The following is a 19,172-nucleotide window of genomic DNA, read 5'->3' as shown; positions in this document are numbered from 1 at the left end:
ATTTTCACGAGGCAGGGAGGCAGCCTCACGTGGAGCTGTACTTAAGACACCTGCTGTTCTCCAAACACGTTCAACAAGAGTACCGAGCCCTGGGGCGTAGATCCACCTCCGATTTCCATGGTCTGGAATGATCATTTTATTTGATCTCCCAGACAGTTGTTTTCTTTTTCTTCTCGGCACCAGAAGAGGCCTGTCTGCTAAGAATGAGTTTTAAAACGTGACCCTGATCCTGCTTTCATTCTGCCAGATCACCCACATTCTAAGCAGGTCCATGTCAATCTCCCTGTTAAATCGGCTGGCTACTCGGTTTTCCCAGATTGAAAAATGATACTCACAGCAGTTGGTGGTTTACGCCTAAACCTCAGGAGATGAAGTCCAGCGGGTCGGGAAGCCCACGGGAGAGCCTGGGGAGGGGGCTGAGTGATGTTTCAACCCTTGGACCTTTGAGTTCCTGTTTCTGATAAGAGAGAAACGAGGCGGAAACAACAGCCACACCAATGCCTCCACCCTCCTTGCACACATTTAAAAGGGTCCACTAAGAGAAAGGGAGGGAATGATCTGAACAGCAATAAAGCTCCCCCTTTAAGCCTCCCCTTCCACCTACCCCAACCATGTCTTCCTCAGGTGTTTGCTGTTCTGGAAAAACACACTCTTCTCCCTCAGCTTTCTTTGAAATGTCTCATACTCCCCAGATCTGACCACTCAGTGTGATTGACATCGCGGACTCCTTCTCGCCCTTGGTTGAATGATCACTTTGATCACTTATTCACACACTGCCACCCAGGTAACAAATACTTACGGAGTTCCTCCCGCTGCAGCCCTGCTCCAGGCGCCGGGATACAGTGCTACAGGGTGAGGAAGGAAAACCAGGTTCCTTCTCTAACTGGCTCACATCCTAGTGGGGAGAGAAACAAACAGATCACAGAGCAGGACGAGTTCCTGTAGTGTTAAATGCTGTGATGGAATACAGTGGGATCTGTGAGGGATGCCTGTCTGGTTTTGGAAGCCCAAACTTAAACAAAAGAAAGAGAGAAAGAGAGAGAAAGAAAGAAAGGGAGAAAGGAAGGAAGGAAGGAAGAAATTGGTGGGGAGAGTAATAGCTCAGTAGCAGAGTGTGGGTTTAGCATGCACCAGGTCTTGGGTTCAATCTCCAGTACCTCCATTAAAAAAGAAAAAAAAAGGAATCTCCAAATTCAGGCTTTTATTTAGCTCTGCCACATTGGTTGCCTGGCTAGGGCACCTTGGTTCAAGGCTTTGCTCCTGCGTTTCCCTGTTCTGGAAACTTCTTTCCCCAGATTTCCACATGGCAAATGCTTAGAAGGGCCTTCCCTTCCCACTACATATATATTATATATGTTGTGTGTGTGTGTGTGTGTGTGTGTGTGCGTGCGCCCATGTTTTGAACCATCTGAAAATTAGTTGCAGGCATTCTGACGCTCCACCCTGAAACACATAAGCGTGTATCCCTCAAGAACAAGAGACATGTCCTACATAACCACAGTACTGGAGAGAGGGCTCTCAGGCTCTGAACTCCTCTGGTGCCAGGCAGTGTAACCTGCTGTGAAACAGTTCCGTCGTAATCCGCAAATGACAAATGCTGGAGAGACTGTGGAGAAAGGGGAGCCCTCCTACACTGCTGGTGGGAATGCAGTTTGGTGCAGCCACTGTGGAAAACAGTGTGGAGATTCCTCAAAAGACTAGGAATAGACTTACCATATGACCCAGGAATCCCGCTCCTGGGCATAAATCCAGAAGGAACCCTACTTCAGGATGACACCTGCACCCCAATGTTCATAGCAGCACTATTTACAATAGCCAAGACATGGAGACAGCCTAAATGTCCATCAACAGATGACTGGATAAAGAAGATGTGGTATATTTATACAATGGAATACTACTCAACCATAAAAAGCGACAACATAACGCTGTCTGCAGCAACGTGGATGTTCCTGGAGAATGTCATTCTAAGTGAAGTAAGCCAGAAAGAGAGAGAAAAATACCATATGAGATTGCTCATATGTGGAATCTAAAAAAAACACACACACAAAGTGTAAATACAAAACAGAAATAGACTCATAGACATAGAATACAAACTTGTGGTTGCCAAGGGGGCAGAGGGTGGGAAGGGATAGACTGGGATTTCAAAATTGTAGAATAGATAAACAAGATTATACAGTATAGCACAGGGAAATATATACAAGATCTTATGGTAGCTCACAGAGAAAAAAATGTGACAATGAATATATATGTATGTTCATGTACAACTGAAAAATTGTGCTCTACACTGGAATTTGACACAACATTGTAAAATGATTATAAATCAATAAAAAATGTTAAACAAAACAAAACAGTTCCCTCGTGCCCATGCTGCAGGGCTGAGGCCTTTACCTCCGGGTGTTCCTGAGTTAGATAAGGACGGATTTGTCATGGAGGGATGTGACATCGCAGGGTCCCGGTGTTCCACCAAAACCTCGGTGAGCTCTGGGTTGGAGGTGCTCTGTGTAAGGGGTGAAGATAATGAGTATCTATCTCCCCGTTCAACTCCCATGGGGTATCACAGGCAGATGGGCTTCCCGGGTGCCCAGGCACACAGGGTCCTACACGTAACAGTGCCCAGTGCTTGGTTTAATGTTCTGCTGTTGTTACCTAGAAATTCTTAATAATTTTGAACAAGGGACCCCCACCTCGTCATACCTAAGCTTCATACTTATTATATAGCCATGTCTGATCACAGGGCACAGGAATTTTAACAGTTAAGAGACTTATAGCATCAGCAGCTGCTTATAAAGAATGTCAGAGACATTTAAAAATTAATAGAAATAGGAGATTGAGATTTGCGCAGACCGCTTTGAACCTGAACTCTGTGGGGATCCCGCTGCAGAGCATGCCGAGTTCATGTGCTACCATTTCCACAGCCCGCTGGCGGGCATCCTTCAGGCTGCTTCAGTGAGGGTGTGACTCCGAGGCACCCAGCACTCACCCACCTCCGGGCCACACTGGTCCATGGCTCGAATGTGGCCCCGCCCACACCAGCTTCCGCGTCCTTGGTCACACTAACAAGGACAGAAAACTTCTGTTTCATTATTCATTGACAATATGCCCTAAAATCCAGCCTTGGCGCCAGATCTCACTACCAACTTGAAGGAAATACAGAGGCCAGAGGCATCCTGAACTACATCCCAGCAATGCCATCAGCAAAATGCAGCCTGGAAAACTCTGGATGTACAGTTGATTCTTTCATTAAATATACTGCAAAACTTAAAAAAAAAAAAAGGAGAGAGAGGTAAAGATAAAAAGGGAACTTATAGATTAAAAAAGACTTAAATTTTACATCCATCAATCCCAAAGTAAATAAAGGCTTACTCCAAATCTGGTTTAAGAGAAAAACTGTAAAATATACCCTCATGAAACAATTTGAAATTTGAACCTGGACTATTTGCTCTTCAGGATTTATTGTTAATTGTTTTAGCTGTGCTCATTGTATTGTAGCTATTTTTTTTTTTTTAATTCTTGATACATATAGAAATACTTAAGGATGAAATAATATGGTATTTAGGGGGCAAAATTGCCCATGGCTTCATGGGTATTAGGGCTGGTGACTGAGACATGAGGGCTCACTATATTATTTTGTCTACTATTTTATATACTCAAAATATTGTGTAATAAAAAGTAAAAAAAAAACCAACTATTGATTAAGGTAGTATTGAATTATAACCTAAAGTTATACTAAAATTATAACATATGTAACATATAAATATAACTTACATATTATAATAATATAAATGTCCATGAATCAATAGTGATGTAAATAAATGATTGGAGTAATAAATAAATACATGTGGGAGAAGAGAGAAATGCAGAACTCCAAGTCATTAATGTGGATACCCTGCCCTCAAGGAGCTGAAGGATAGCTCCCTGCTCCTTATGTGTAGCCTCGGCAGAGCGACGTTCTTCCTGAGAGCATGACGGAAAGGGCGGGAAAAAGAGCAACCGTACAGCGGAGAAACCTGTCCAATGCTACCAGGTGATCAAAGTTAAGGTCAACAGCAACAATAGGGCATATTGACAGTGCGTGCCCCTGATGTGATGTGACGAGAAATGCCCTTTGCCTCTGTGATCTTCCTCCTAAAAACATATTCATCTAGTCTGGAGAAAAGTAAACCCAAAGTAAAGTCTGAGAAACTGTCCCAGCCAAGAGGACCCTGAGGAGACGGGACTAATACACGTATTGCGATGTCCTTGGTGGGATCCTAGAATATTAGGGAAAAACTAAGAAAATGTGAACAATGTATGGACTTCAATAATAATGTATCAATATTGGTCCTTTCACTGTAAAAAATGTCCCATGCTAATAATGTAAGGTGCTAACATAGGAGAAACTAGGTACGTAGGAACCCTTTCTGGACGATAATTCGTAAATCTGAAACTGTACATTCTGCAAATCTAAAAAGGAAAGTGTGTTAAAAAAACAAAATTATTGGTTATTGGGTTTAGTAGGATAGTTGCTGGACTGAGGTTCTCTGAATTCCTCATTTCTACTTTTAAATGTTCTTTTGCCCCCAGCAATCCTGCACTCCTTACCTAAAGACTGTTTTAAGAGAAGAAATTGCAAGAGACTGAAAGCTGATAGTTCATAGACGTTTATTTCTCTTCTTCTGAGCTTGAAGTACCCCTGTTTCAGGAAAAGGAACAGGTTGCTGCTAACTTCAGACTCATTGTGAGTTTCTATCTCAGGGTTGCAGACACAGTGGCAGGTCTGCATCTCCTCTGGGTGGGGTGGTGTGGGGGAGGAGAGGGAGAAAACTGTGTGATTCACACAATGATGCTGTTTTCTAAAAACTCCATCAGTTTAGGTCTGGTCCCTCCACTCCTGTCTCAGCAAAGCCTCCTTTCATTTATACCTTTGTCCTTGTAAAAACAAATCTTCTCCAGTAGAACTCTTTTTTTTCTTTTTTCTTTTTTTAAAAATTCATCAAATTTATTATTTTTATTATGGATATTGTTATAGCAGAATATAAAAATTAAGTGATAAAAGTTTCTTCTAAGAGTACAATTTAACTTCATCTTAAAAAAGTCATCTTTTTTTTTTTTTTAAAACTATACATACTCAGGTAAAAAAAAGGCTCTTTGACTTAAACTTATGACTTCAGAATTAAACTCTAGAAATAAATGTTATGGCCATCTAAAAGTTTATGTTGACAAATTGCATACCTTTTCAAATTATAATGCAATATTTGTACACAGAATAATTATATACACACTTCACTCACATTGCTGATATAGAATAGTTACCCAAACTGTCTTGAGAAATGAGGCTTAATATAGATTCAAACTAAGGAGATCAGTCTCAATTACAACATTTCTTTCACACATAATAAGATATAATCCAAACATTTGCTGAATTTAATGTTACAGAAACCTGAATCCCGTTCAGAGACCAAGCGACACTCGGAGAACTGGAGAACTCAGGTTTTATTATGCCAGCAGGCCCAGAGGAGTTAACACTCCAAGCTCTGGACCCTGTCTGTAGGTTTACACAGGCTATTATAGAGTTTTAGGTTTTGATTAAGTTTGCACCGTATGCAAATGAGGTGTTAGAAATGGACCAATCAGGAGTGAGCTTTTAGGAACCAATGGAATTTTAGGGGTAAATTTCATTTTCCTAGAAGCAAGCTGTTTTACAGAAGTGCAAAAGCGGGAAGGAAATGGCCCTGCCTGGGAGGTCTTGCTGGCCCCTTTGTGAGTTTTGCCCCTTCAATAAAAAAAGTCCCCTGCTTCGTGGTGTGTTCCAGAAATTTCAACATATTTTAGATGAGAAATGTTGACCCTGAAGGAGTTCACTGCTGTACTCACTTGTAAAGTTGGAGGAACTCTGGTCCAAAGGAGGGTATTGCCCTCCAACCACTGGCCTCAGTGCAGCTCAGGTGGAGATCTGACTGAGTGAGTGAGTGCAGCCAGGCAGTTTGGGAGGCCTGAGTGGAGGGGAGGGGACAGCACAGCTTTAACACGAGGGCCCACTCCTGGGAAAGGGACCATCAGGACTTGGTGCTTGGTCCCCTGGCTGATTTGTAAAAGCCCCTTGTGATGTGCTGATTCTCATGACTTCCTCCAGGAACTTAAGCACTGTTAGCATCTCCACCATCTCTTCTTATATAGACTGCAGGGATCTCTCTCTCTTCAGTTCTTGGACGAGAAAATTGATTTCCTTCCTCGAACTCAGGTTAACCGTCATCAACTTTCTGGAAGTGTCAGTGAGGCTGGGTATGTTTACTGGCTCTTCCTCTAGCCTGGCCTTCTTTACAGTTGTCTCCATCCTGGCGCACTCCTTTTTAGCCACACAGAGCTTGTCGATGAGGTGGCATTTCTCCTAAATCTGTGCAGCCAGTGTTTTTGCCAGTTGCTTTTCATGTCTTCTGTTAAGTTCACTTCTAACAGACTGATAAGTCTGCAAGTAAATAACACACCCACCAACAAGGTGAGGACAGACCTTAACGCTGTCTCCCAGTGGAGGCTCTGGAACATGAGCTGAGAACACAGGCCATTGGGCAGCAGCAACACCAGGACCTGCACTCAGCTTCCTAAGGATCTGCCCAAAGCCAAGCTCCACAGAGGACTGGCAGCCCCTCCATGGCACTGACCCACCCAGGGCTCTGCCCAGTTACCGTGGATCCACCAGCCACAATAAGCCCCAGGGGACACCCCAACATTCCACCTGGAACCCAACCAGCAACTGACATCCTGGATTGGTCAGTTATCTGGTCAGTGTCAGTGGGGAGTAGGGAGGTTGTCAGAGGACAGGGTTGTAACTAAAATGTCATTTTCTCCATTATTGTCTAATGGTAATTTTTTCTTAACTCTTTCTTTTTATGTTTACATCTGTGTACAATAAAAATATACTGAAATGCATCGATGTAAAGTTTATGATTTCAGAAATCTTTCAAACACTGACTTTTCCAACACTGCCGAGGGTTAGGAACAGGAGAACTCTTGAAAGAACTCAGTAGTGATTGTAATCCAGGGAGAAAAGATTGTGAGGTTAGGGGATGAAGCTAAGTGATGCAGAGAAGACATTTTTCTTTACTTTTATTCCTCATGGGGAGGGAGAAACAATATAAGAATCATGAATTCGTAGGCTGCTCACTCACGAATGATTCCATGTGCTTGACTGCCAGCTTCTTGCTCAGGCATTAGGATGTAGCTCACTCCTTCTCTACCTGGTAAAGTTTGTCTAGAAAGATACTTTGCAGTGTGTGACTCTCATGCACTTAAATGATCTCGTTCTTCTTTCTGATGACTGCTGAGAGAATGCAGCTCGATACCCCCAGGCACTCAGCAAGAATGCCTCATGGAGTTTGGAAAACAACTTTACTGTGTTAGGATCACAGCCTGGGCGAGGTGGTCCCCTGGGTGGGGCTGTTCCCACAGGGACAAGGGTTAGCGAGCATCTACAAAGACAATGAGCTTTTTTTAAAAGAAAGGAAATGTTGGAGTCCTTGGACTAATTTTTCAACATCTTTGGAAGCCCTAGGTGTTTATTTTTCCTAAAAGTATTCTTTGGAGAAGTCTGGAGAGGAAAGAAAAGTGGTCCAAGGGCACACAGATGGTAAACCCACAGCTCCCATCAATAGCAGCTAAGAAATCATCTTGACTCAAGCATGCAACCTCTGAGGTAGGAAATTAAGCCTCGTGGGGGATGAAAGTCCCAGAGTCAGAATGACAGGTGGCTCCCAGGAGACCCACAAAGTGGTACTGAGTCCCGTCCTTTCCCAAAAGGGTCACTTTTTCAATGGCAGCAGAATAGATATTGAGCTGAGCAATCAATCAAGTCACTGGACAAGTTGTTCTGATTTTCTGCAGTTTTCCTCACTGGATCATAAAGCTATTACATGATACTGTCTGAGAAGAACTGCAAGAAAATATTAAGAAAATATATAAAAATATATAATATATATTAATATCTTGAGGTGGGGAAATCTTTTTTTTTTTAATTGAAGCACAATTGCAATGTGTCAATTTCTTGTGTACAGCACAATGTCCCAGTCATGCATTCATTCTTTTCCATTAAAGGTTATTGCAAGATATTGAGTACAGTTCCTTGTGCTATACAGAAGAAATTTTTTCTTTATCTTTATATACAGTGGTTAACATCTGCAAAACTCAAACTCCCAAAGTTATCTCTTCCCACCCACTTCCCCAATATCCATGAGCTTGTTTACTATGTCTGTGAGTCTGTTTCTATTTTGTATACGAGTTCATTAGTGAGGAAATCTTCCTAAAAATGGCATTAAAGATAGAACATGAGGGAGAAGAATCAGTGAATTGGGCACAGTCAAAAGTTAAAAATGTATATTTTTAAAAACCACTGTAAACAACATTAAAAAGTCAAATAACAACCTTGAAGGATGTTTCCAACATACATAGCAGACAGAGATTTAAAATCTTACTATACAAGGAACTCTTCTAATTAAAATAAAACAGAATACCTTAACAGAAAAAATGTTAACAAACAAAATGATTATTTATAAGCAAATAAGAAAACTAAGAAATATTTTCTTATAAATAAATAAGGAAAAATTGGCAAATAGCCAATATTTTTATGAAAAAAATGTCTAGAAAACTAGTATACAAGGAAATGCACATGAAAACCATCATGAGGAATCAGTTTCTCCAAAGAAGTTGCCAAAAAAAAAAAAAACAAACAGCCTCAGTAAGCATTCTTTAAAAAGTAATATATGCAGAATAAAATTTGGTATGTTTCTGAAATTTGGCAGTATGTATCAAAAATCTTAAATGTAAGTTTCCCTTTGGCCTAGGAATTGTTGTAAAGAAATAATTAAGCATGTGTACAAAAGTGTGCCTTCAACAATGTTCAATTCAGTATTGCTTACGGTAGTAAAAAAGCCCCTGACTTGGAGCAATACCCGTGAAGAGGAAATAGGTTCAGTAAATTCGATTTTGTATTTCAGTAAATTCTATGAGTAAGTGGTTAAGAGCATGGACACTGACACTTCCTGGGTTCAGGTTCGGGCTCTTTACTTACTAGCTGTGTGGCTTCTCTGTGCTTCAGTGTCCTCTTACGTAAAAGGAAGCTAATTTTATTGCATCTGCCTCATTAAGTCATTGTGAGAACTGAGTTACTCTTCATACAGCGCCTGCGATATTCTAAGTGTTAACTCTGTCATTATTCTTATTCTTTCTGTGGCTACAACACAGCTATTAAATATGTTGTAGAAGAACATCTCAAAATGTGAGGAAATGGACAGGATATATGAAATGGGAGGAAAAAAGCAGATTATAAAAGAAATAATAGAGGGGAGGGTGTAGCTCAGTGGTAGAGTGTATGTTTAGCATGCACGGAGTCCAGGGTTAAATCCCCAGTAAATCCCCAGTACCTCCATTAAAAAAAAAGGTAAATAAATAATAAATAAACCTAATTACTTTCCCCCCAAACATAAAATAAAATAAAATAAAGCAAACAAAAGAGATAACAACTTTGTAAATATATATATAGGTAAAGAAAAAAATGCTGGCAACAGACCAAATGTTAACAGTGTTTATTTCTGGGTGACTTTTATTTCTTTTTAATCCTTTTTCATGTTTTATAAATTTCCACCATAACAATATTTTTGCTTTTAATCAGAAATGTAAAAAATATGAATCTATTTTTAAATGAGCGTCACCTAGATATAGACCTGTCGATTCCCTTGTCTGACGGTGGCCAGGTGAGGTGGAACGTGCTTCCTGCTTGTTTGTTAGTCTTTCATTTCACTCTTCCTTTTAGTTGATATCCCTGCATCTTCCTTTCCCTGGGTCTGGAGGAACAGATGAAGCGGGAGGGATTCTGAATCTCATGAGTCCTACTAGGGAAGGAAGCAGAGACAGGACGGAAGCAGGCATCTCCAGGTGGGACCGGGATGTGTGCTGGTCTCCAACTGCTAAGCCGTGAAAAGTTGAGAGGCCAGTAATGAGGCTTCTGCTGGAGCAGGACTTAGATTTGAGTTTCAAATATTAAAAATACTCATATTCCTCTTGCCATGATGACAAGCAAGAGTTATCCAGCAGGTAGCATTCACCCCTCAGCTCCAGATTTGACAATCTGGGCGAGATCTTTAAATGCCTGGCACCCAGTGCTTGCCGTCCTGCCCACGATTGCCAAACGATGATTTGGTTTCACCTCCTGGGAGAGGACTGGAGGCTGAGGGAGGCCTGAGGTCCTAATTGGTTAAGGGAAGCCCCAGCACTGAGTCTCGAATAAAACAGGTTTTCCCCTTTCTCTTTGGCTGAAAGCAAGAGAGATTCGGGTGTGTCTAGGTCTCTGAGTCACTGATGGGTCAGTTTCAGTCTTTCCTGAGGCTTTCTCAGTGTTTTTGTCTCTTGTTTCTGGAGCCTGGCAGATTTTGGGTGTTTCACTGATGTTGTTGACTGGCAAACAGGGAAATGAATGATTGAGAGGATGAATAAAAGAACGGATAGGTGGATGGCTGACTAGCTGGAGACTGGGGAGCTCAAGGCTGACCTGCTGGACCTCCCTAATCTTTCCCTCCTTTAAACTTCCTGGAGGGCAACCCCCACCCCCTACCTCCACCTTTGATCACAGTTTCTCCTGTTCTCAACCTGAGGCTGAGGCAACAGCAGGCTGACTAAACTGGAGAAAGCAGAACCTGGTTACTTGGTGTAAATAAGACAGATTATTTGATAGCCCTGGGTTAGAAAGGCGTTTTCTGAGTGAAGTCTCTTGGGAGAAGAGACTAACAAAATTAACTAGCAAAAACTAACAAAATTTCCAAACTGGATCCCAAATCCTGGGTGTCAAGGTTCACAGAGCTGGGGTTCATAGAAATCTAGGCAGATGAATGGTCAACACTTAACAGAGCTGTCACTGGGTATCAGGGGATCCTGGTACCTGGGACTAGGAAAACCCGTTTCTTGAGATCTTTGGGTCTGATCAAGAGTTTATTTACAGGTGAGAACATGCAGAAGTCATGCCATGAGGAAACTGGGCTTCAGGCCAATGATTCACCGTCAGAGAAATGGAGCAAGAGAGAGAAACCACTGATCGGGGCAGCACGGCTCCAGAAGGAGCCCAGTCAGAGTGCTGCTGCCTGGGGTCCCACCTCCCCCCGAGGCTGCAGCCACATGTGAGGGCCTCATGTCTGCCGAGTGGAGGGCAGGGCCGGAGACGTGGACAGCCCAGGAGGCCTGTACGCTCTTGGAATCGGTGCATTCATTATCTCCTTCATCTTTAAACATTCCCACTCTACGGGTACCTTCTACCTGTGAATAGCCACCCATCCCAGGATCTCTTCTCTTAAAAAGAATCCTGAATTGCTCTCGTCTTGAATGACCTGCACTCATCTTGCCTTTTATTACCAGCATTTTCCAAAAGAACATCTACACTCAGTATTCCTCCACATTATTTCATTCCTTAGAATATGACTTTCTCTGATGCTTCTTAAACTGAAATTGCTACCAAAGGTCACCATGACCTCTAAGTCCCCAATTCAGTCATCTCCCCTGAGTTCTTATCCTTCTTGACTCTTTGGTAGCATTTGACACCGATGAGCACGGCTGTCAGTTGAAATTGTTTCCTTTTTGACTTCAGGGGCATCTCAGTGTCTTGATTTCCTACCCCTGGGACTTTGTCCTTCCATTCATTTCCTTCTTTTTTTTTTCCTTAGTTTTTTTTTTTTTTATCATTAAGTATAGTCAGTTACGATGTGTCCATTTCTGGTGTACGGCACAGTGTCAGTCATTTCCTTCTTTGACTAGTTCCTCCCCTCTGCTGACAGAATGCAGACATGACTTTGTGGGACGGTATCGCGCAGTGGGCATGGGTCTGTGCTTTGCTGTGCTTGGTCCGGGGCCTGGCACCTTGTGAGCACTGGAAAAATGTAGGCCTATGAGAAAGAGCCTGCCCCCACGGCCAGCTGTTTTCCTGCAGCTCCGCACACACGTCTGCACAGCCTGCCCAGGGCACTGGGATCTGCTGCTGCAGGAGGGCTTGTTTCCTTTACAAACGTGAGAACTCCACGAGGGAAGGCCTCGCTTTCTCACTTCCAGCCCCGTGAGCAGCACCATGTGGGATCCTGGAGATGCTCTCATCTTTGTTTGCCCTCAGTGTGAGCAACCTAAGTGTGTGTCTCCAGGAGGCCCATGCTTCCAAAGCTACAAAGATTTGTGTTTCTAACTGCCTGCCGGACATTTTCACATACATGTCTCAACTTAACAAAAACCAAACTCACGGCTTGGAACTCATTCTCCCAGAAAGACTCAAAGTTGCAGCCTGATCACTGCCCGCTCTCCATCACCTCTGACATACAGCCACCCAATCCTGGGGCCTCTTCCTTCCCCTCCCCCCTCTCACTCACACCCCTGTTCCATTCCCAGACCCAACCCTGGCCTGAGACCCTCCCGCCCCGATGGGCACAGCGACCTCCTAACCGTTCTCCTTATCTCGCGTCTCATCCCCTCTCTGATCCAGGCACATCAGGGCCAATCAACCTTAAAGAATCGTTTTGGTCCTGTCACTCCTGTATCCTCAGTTAGACACCAAATAGAGTTCAGGTAGTAGGATAGTCGAGTTAGGCCTCTGGCTTTGCTTCACATCTTGCTGTTCCATCCCTCTGGACACAAAAACTGGGTGGCTTCCTTTCTCAGGTGGGTGACAGTGGGCATTCTGGCCTTTGTACCTTTGTCTTGGCGTATCCTCTCCCTGACTGTCCCCTGACCAGCTCCTAGCTGTCACTCGGGTAAGTGCCTCCAGCTTCAGGCTGCCTTCCCTGTGGACCACGGCTCGAAAACTCCTTTCTCTTTTCTGATCTCCTAAAATGTTCCGTTTGTACCTCTCAACATGCGTAAGTATAGATGTACAAGTTTGTCTTGTCCTCCCTTGAGAGAAAGGCTGTATCCACACGTCTGGAACATCATAGGAGGTGAACATTCTTTTGCATCACTGAGTGACTCACTTTATGGAAACTTTCACCCAGAGATCTGTGATTTCCACAGTTACCATTACCAACTCATTTCTACCCAAGATAGTTCTGCCATGGTTGGCCCCTACAGAAAAGAGATTCCATCAGAGTCAGGCTCTAGGCCAAGTGTATACAGCCTCAAGAGTGAACCCGATTACAGCAGCTGTTTCTCAAACATGAGAGTTATTGAGGGCCAGTGAAAGGGAGGGGAGGGACATTTAATGGGAACAGTGCAGAAACTGAGGCCTATTTGGAAAGTTTTCCAGGAGATCCAGGTTTTAAACTTACAACACATATCAGATTCATCACTCACCATTGGGCTTTAAGCTGGATCAGCCCTGGGAACACAATTAGGAGTCTCTCCTCCCTTTCCTAGGAGTACCCTTGTTTCCTTTCCCCTTTACAATCTCTCAGCCGATCCCATAACCCATTTCTGCAGTCTTAGTTCCAGAACTTAATATTTCCCAGGGACTAATGTATAAGACAGAAGACAAGAAGGGGGGAGGGTACAGCTCAAGTGGTAAAGCGCATGCTTATCATGCATGAGGTCCTGAGTTCAATCTCCGGTACCTCCTCTGAGAATAAATAAATAAACCTAATTACCTCCCCCCACCAAAAAAAAAAAAAAAAAAAGGAAAAAGAAAAAAGAAAAAAAAAAAAAAGACAGAGGACAAGAGAAGCAGTAGATGTTGCACCAACAAGAGATACTCTTCTTGAACCCCTAAACTCTGACACCATGTAGCCCTACTGCCAGGCCTTGCTTCTAAGGAGCACTGGAGGTGTTCAGTAGAACCCTGGCCAGTTTAGAATAGCTTCAGGGATCTCCAGGAGAGAGGAAGACTTGAATTAGCCTGTATTTAGTGAAGTTTTATACGTAGTGATTAAACACTTGTTAAAAAGCAATTATTAAATGATTAAATGCCTGTAACTGACCCCTTCCAGGAGGTGATCTGAAGACTAGCAGCATCAGATCATCTAGGATCTTGCTAGAAATCCAGAATTTGGGGTCTTGATCCCAGTGAATCAGAATCGGCAATTCAGCATGCTCCTGTGATAACATGTGTCCGCATCAATGTTTAAGAAGCACTGCCATTGACATTCTCTACTGGGCTTTTAAAAACGTGTTCCAAGATCCAGTACTATAAAAACTGTCAGCAACCAACCTCTCTGCAGAGACTTGCCTTCTTCTCAAAGGCAAACTGGGGAGAAGTTGTCACTATTAAATGGCCCTGTTCCTCCCAGTCCTCATAGGATTGCCTGGCTCAAATCAGGGGGGCAGTTGTATGTGGAGAGACCACTGAAAGGGAGGTGGGAGGGGAAGGAGATGCCAGTTCTCCCCACAGCTATTCACATTCTCTGTGGACTGACTCCTGCTGCTCCCACTGGGACAGGTCAACAGAGGTCAGAGCAAGAAGCCACGGTGAGGAGCACTGGGTGTTTCCTAAGGAACCGCCAGTCTGAATCATTTAAGAGAAAGGCCGCCCCCAACCTTGAAACAGTTGAAATGTCCACCCAGAGATGAATGGATAAACGGATTGTGGCGTGGCCATTTGGTGGGATACAACTCAGCAGTAAAAAGAAATGAATTACAGACATGTGTGGCAACATGGATAAATCTTAAAATAATTTCTCTGAGAGCAGCCAGACCACACCCACACCAAAAAAATCAATACTGTGTGAAAGCATTTATGTAAAACTCTAGACATGCAAACTAACCTGTAGTGAGAGCAGGTTAATGGGTCTTGGGAGGGACAGACAAGGGCAGGAGAGGGGATTACCAAGCGGGGCACAAAGAAACTTTTGGGAGTGATAATTCTTGTTTTTTTTTAAGAATGATATACTTTTAATTTTATTATTATTTTTAATGGAGGCACTGGGGATTGAACCCAAGACCTCTTGCGCGGGAAGCACGCACTCTACCACTGAGCTACACCCTCCCCACCAAGTTCTCTATTTTGATTCTGGTGATGGTTTCCTGGATATATGTACATGTCAAAGTTGATTAAATTGTGCACTCTAAAATGTGCACCTTACCATGTATCAATTATACCTCAACGAAGTTGTTAGAGAGAGAAGCTGCTGGTCAGAATAACCCAGGGCCAGGAAAGAACAATGAGGAGAATGAACAACGGAGAGAGGCCTGAAGCCAGGGCGAGGCAGAAACCAGGGCAAGGTGAGTCCTGCACACTTGTCTCCGTGCCACTGGCTGCGGGAAGCTGGCTGCCCTGTTAGGGCCCCTCCCCAGGCTCAGCAGGCTGGAGGGGAACCCGCCTGGGACAGTCACCCAGCCCAGTTCATCTCGGGCACAAAGGATTCTTTTCAGAACCAGCGATCGGCTGGCTCCCAGGAACATGTGCTTTCCGTGTGGAGGGAACACACAGTCCCAAACTGGCTGAGAAATAGACCTCACTCATCAGAGTAACCAGGGACAGGGGGACCTGTCTGTTTTGAGCCATGCTTGGCTCTCTGTTTTCTAAGCCAGAGTCAGATGGCTTGCTGGTTGCAGACTAAGACCAGGACCGTGGCCCCATGGCACTTGGCACTGTGTGTGGGGAAGGGAGGGGTGGAGGGTAGCCTGGTTTGGGGACCTTCCCGAGTTGGTCATGTACTGACCGCACAGTAGGCAGGGCTGCCTTCAGTCACGTTCACCCTCAAGGTCATCCTAGGTGCCCAATGGCTTATGGTAACCGTGTTCAGCATCACTGGCTGCCACTTCCTACATGACCCCTGACTCTGACAGAGTCCCTCCCAGTTGGATTTAACCAATCACAAAGGCTGACCTTCTTTACCAGTGCCACCTCTGTCACTGAAGCAGCAGTACCAGTGTCCTCCAGGGCTGGAGGCTATGGGAACACCGCATTTATTTCCAGTGGTTCTGAGGTGACATTTCTCATACAGCAGTGGGAGGAGAGAAGCAGTGCCATGGCCCTTCGGGAAAGGCTGACTAAAGATGTGACATCACGGGCATTTACACTGTTTGCTTGGAGACAGTCCAACTCTGGTGTCATAGTTTTTAAATTAAGGTAGAGTTTACATATGGTAAAACTCAGCCTCAGTGTATAGTTCAGGGAATTTTGATAAATGTGTACAGTAGTGTAACCACCACCATAACTAAGATCTAGAACAGCTTCACCACTCCCATAATTCCCCCATGACTCTATGTCCTCAACGCCTCTCTCCACCACCCCTGCCCCAGTCCCTGACTATCACTGGTCTTTTTCTGTTCCTAAAGTTTTGCCTTTGCAGGAATCTCACAAAAATATCATATAAAAGGAAACATATTGACCTCTGAGTCTGGTACCTTTCGTTTAACGTAGGTTTTTGAGCATCGTCCTGGTTGTGGCTTGTATTAGTAGTTCCTTACTTTTCATTGCTAAGTAATATTCCATCATATGGATGTAGCACAGTTTGTTTATCCATTCCCAGTGGAAGGACATTTGGGTTGTTTTCAACTTTGGGTGGTTTTGAATAAGGCTACCATAGACACTCACATAAAATTTGTTATCTGAACACAGGTTTCTATTTCTGTTAGGAGCGGGATGGTTGGGTCATATGGTAAGATATGCATTCAACTTTGGAAGAAACTGGCAAACTGTTTTCCAAAGTTGTTGGACCACATCACATTCCCATCAGCACTGTATGAACACTCTACTTGCTTCACATTCTCACCGGCACTTGGTATTGTTAGTGTTGTTTTGTTTTTTTTAGCTATTCTAATGGGTGGTAGTATCTCAGTGTGGCTTTTTTCTTAAATTTTTTGAAGTGTAGTTGATTTACAATGTTAGTTCAAGTGTATAGCAGAGTGATTCAGTTATACATATACATATATATATATACTTTTTTCAATTCTTTTCCATTATATGTTATTACAAGAAATTGAATATAGTTTCCTGTGTTATACAGTAGGTCCTTCCTTGTTATTTATCTATTTAATAGATAGCAATGTGTGTTTGTAAATCCCCAACCCCTAATTTATCCCTCCCCACCCTTTTCCCTTTGGTAACCATAGTATGTTTTCTATGTCTGTTAGTCTGTTTTTGGTTTATAAATAGAATTTGTATCATTTTTCTAAAGATTCTGCATGTAAGTGATATCATATGATATTTGCCTTTCTCTGTCTGACTTACTTCACTCAATATGATAAACTCTAGGTCCATCCATGTTGTTGTAAATGGCATTATTTCATTCTTTTTATGGCTGAGTAATATTCCATTGTATATATACACTACATCTTTATCCAGTCATCTGTTGATGGACATTTAGGTTGCTTCCATGTCTTGGCTTTTGTAAATAGTGCTGCTGTGAACAGCGGGGTGCATGTGTCTTTTTGAATTACAGTTTTCTCTGGATATATGCCCAGGAGTGGGATTGTTAGATCATATGGTAACTCTGTTTTTAGTTTTTTAAGGAACCTCCATGCTGTCCTCCATAGTAGCCGCACCAAATTATGTTCCCACCAACAGTGTAGGAGGGTTCCCTTTTCTCCACACCCTTTCCAGCACTTATTATTTGTAGACTTTTTAATGATAGCCATTCAGTGTGGCTTTAATTTGCATTCCTCTTATGACATATAATACTGAGCATCTTTTCATGTGCTTGTTTGTCATCCATCTAGCTTTTAAGTGACCCGTTCAAGCATTTTGCTGTAGCTTCATTCTTAGTTGCTGAGGTTGAGGCTCTCTACATGGTAGGGTTTTTCCCTCTTGTACCTGCCTACACAAGCTGTTTCAGAAACACAAAGTAAAACAGTGCACCTGAGAAACTGGTGGGGAGATGGGAAGTGGATAAGAAAGATCAGTGTAATGGTGTTTAGTTACAACGTCAAAAGGCAGAGTGAATGTGTTCCCAGTGGCTCTACAGGACGAAGGAGGACAAGAAGGGGAGAGGAGCCCTGGTTCTGTGACAGCTGGAGCAAAGCTAGTCTGCCCGAGATGAGAAACATTCTGCTGTTCTGGAAGACAATGCAGTGAGATGCTGCTTCCTTGGGCCTTTCTGGAGGAGAAGTAGGAGGCAGAGTGATGATATGTGTGGTTGGCAGTTTTAAACATGAAATGGGGAACTGCAAAGTTTGAGAATGTGGCTAGAAAGTGACTTTGTGCCTCGTGGTATTTAGCTTCTTGCCAAGGTTTCTAGAGCATCTTTCCAAGACTTCTCTTCCCCTTTGTGGATATGACATGACAGTTTTGCTTCTCTGCTGGAGCAGAGGCTTTCATACAATCACTGTATATCTTCCTCTTGACTTAGATTGGTCAAGAAATGTTCTCAATGTTATTTGTGCCGAGGACTGGGAATGTGAGGTACCATCAGGTTAACCATTTCCCTGCTGTCCTACCCTGTCCGATTTTGCGGGGCCTCGGTCTGAACAGACTATCTAAGTGCTGGGAGCGGAGGTGGGGAAGAAGCCCTGGGCAGCCTGCGACCTTGCCGAGGCGTGGACCGAAACGTGGATTTAACGCACGGTAGGAAGGCAGAGTGGGCCAGCAGCAGACGCCTCGCATGCACATCTGTCCCAACAGATTGTTTCAAAGAGGAAACGATTCTGGGATACACTCCATCCAGCAAGAGGACCAAGGTAGCGTGCAGAAGAAATACCTTCCGCCTGCCAGGTGGAGATGCAACGATGTGGCGCCTCCCTCTTGGCCTGCGCTCCTAACCCGCGGGTACCTTTTGCCCACACTGCTGTTTTGCCATAACAGGATAGTTGAGGCTCGGGAGGAGTGCGGAGAATGCCAGAGGCCCATCCCAGATAGCAGACAATCACGCTTTAAGCAACCAGGACCCTGGCCAGGCCCCACAGACCTGGAGGGTCACTGGTTTGTTTCCCTCTGGAGGGTTTTAAGGGTGAAGCACCCAGGGGTTAAGGCCTGGGCCAGAAATTGCTTTCACTCTCCTGATCCTGTTCTGAAGATTTCTAAGTTTTTATGTCCTAGTTTCCAACATTTCTCTCTGCTTAGTGAATGGTTCCCCCTCACCACCCCCAACTTCCTGACCCTATCCTTTTTATAAACTCACATGAAAGAAGACACATTCCTTCCCTTTCTGGTTCCAAGACATTAGAGGTCAAAGGCGGTTCTGTTCTTGGCTATCCACTCCCTTTAACTGGGTGGGTGGACTGACCCAGAGCATCACTTGCATCCTGTTTCACTGAAGGATGATCTTTTCTGGAAGAGACCCAGACCTAAGGCATGGTCCTCAAGGGAC

The 19,172-nt window shown here is 43.7% G+C and overlaps 1 non-coding gene across 1 annotated transcript; it reads right to left on the bottom strand.

The window, feature by feature from the left end:
* Nucleotides 1-14,836: 14,836 nt before the first annotated feature.
* On the bottom strand, nucleotides 14,837-14,908 carry TRNAG-CCC. The gene has a single exon. It is a non-coding gene; the product is annotated as a tRNA-Gly (tRNA).
* Between the last annotated feature and the right edge of the window lie 4,264 nt (nucleotides 14,909-19,172).

Source organism: Camelus ferus, chromosome 2 (genome assembly GCF_009834535.1).
Source record: "Camelus ferus isolate YT-003-E chromosome 2, BCGSAC_Cfer_1.0, whole genome shotgun sequence".
Lineage (NCBI taxonomy): Eukaryota > Metazoa > Chordata > Mammalia > Artiodactyla > Camelidae > Camelus > Camelus ferus.
Note: the sequence above shows the minus strand (reverse complement) of the source record. Positions and strands in the feature narration are given on the sequence as shown.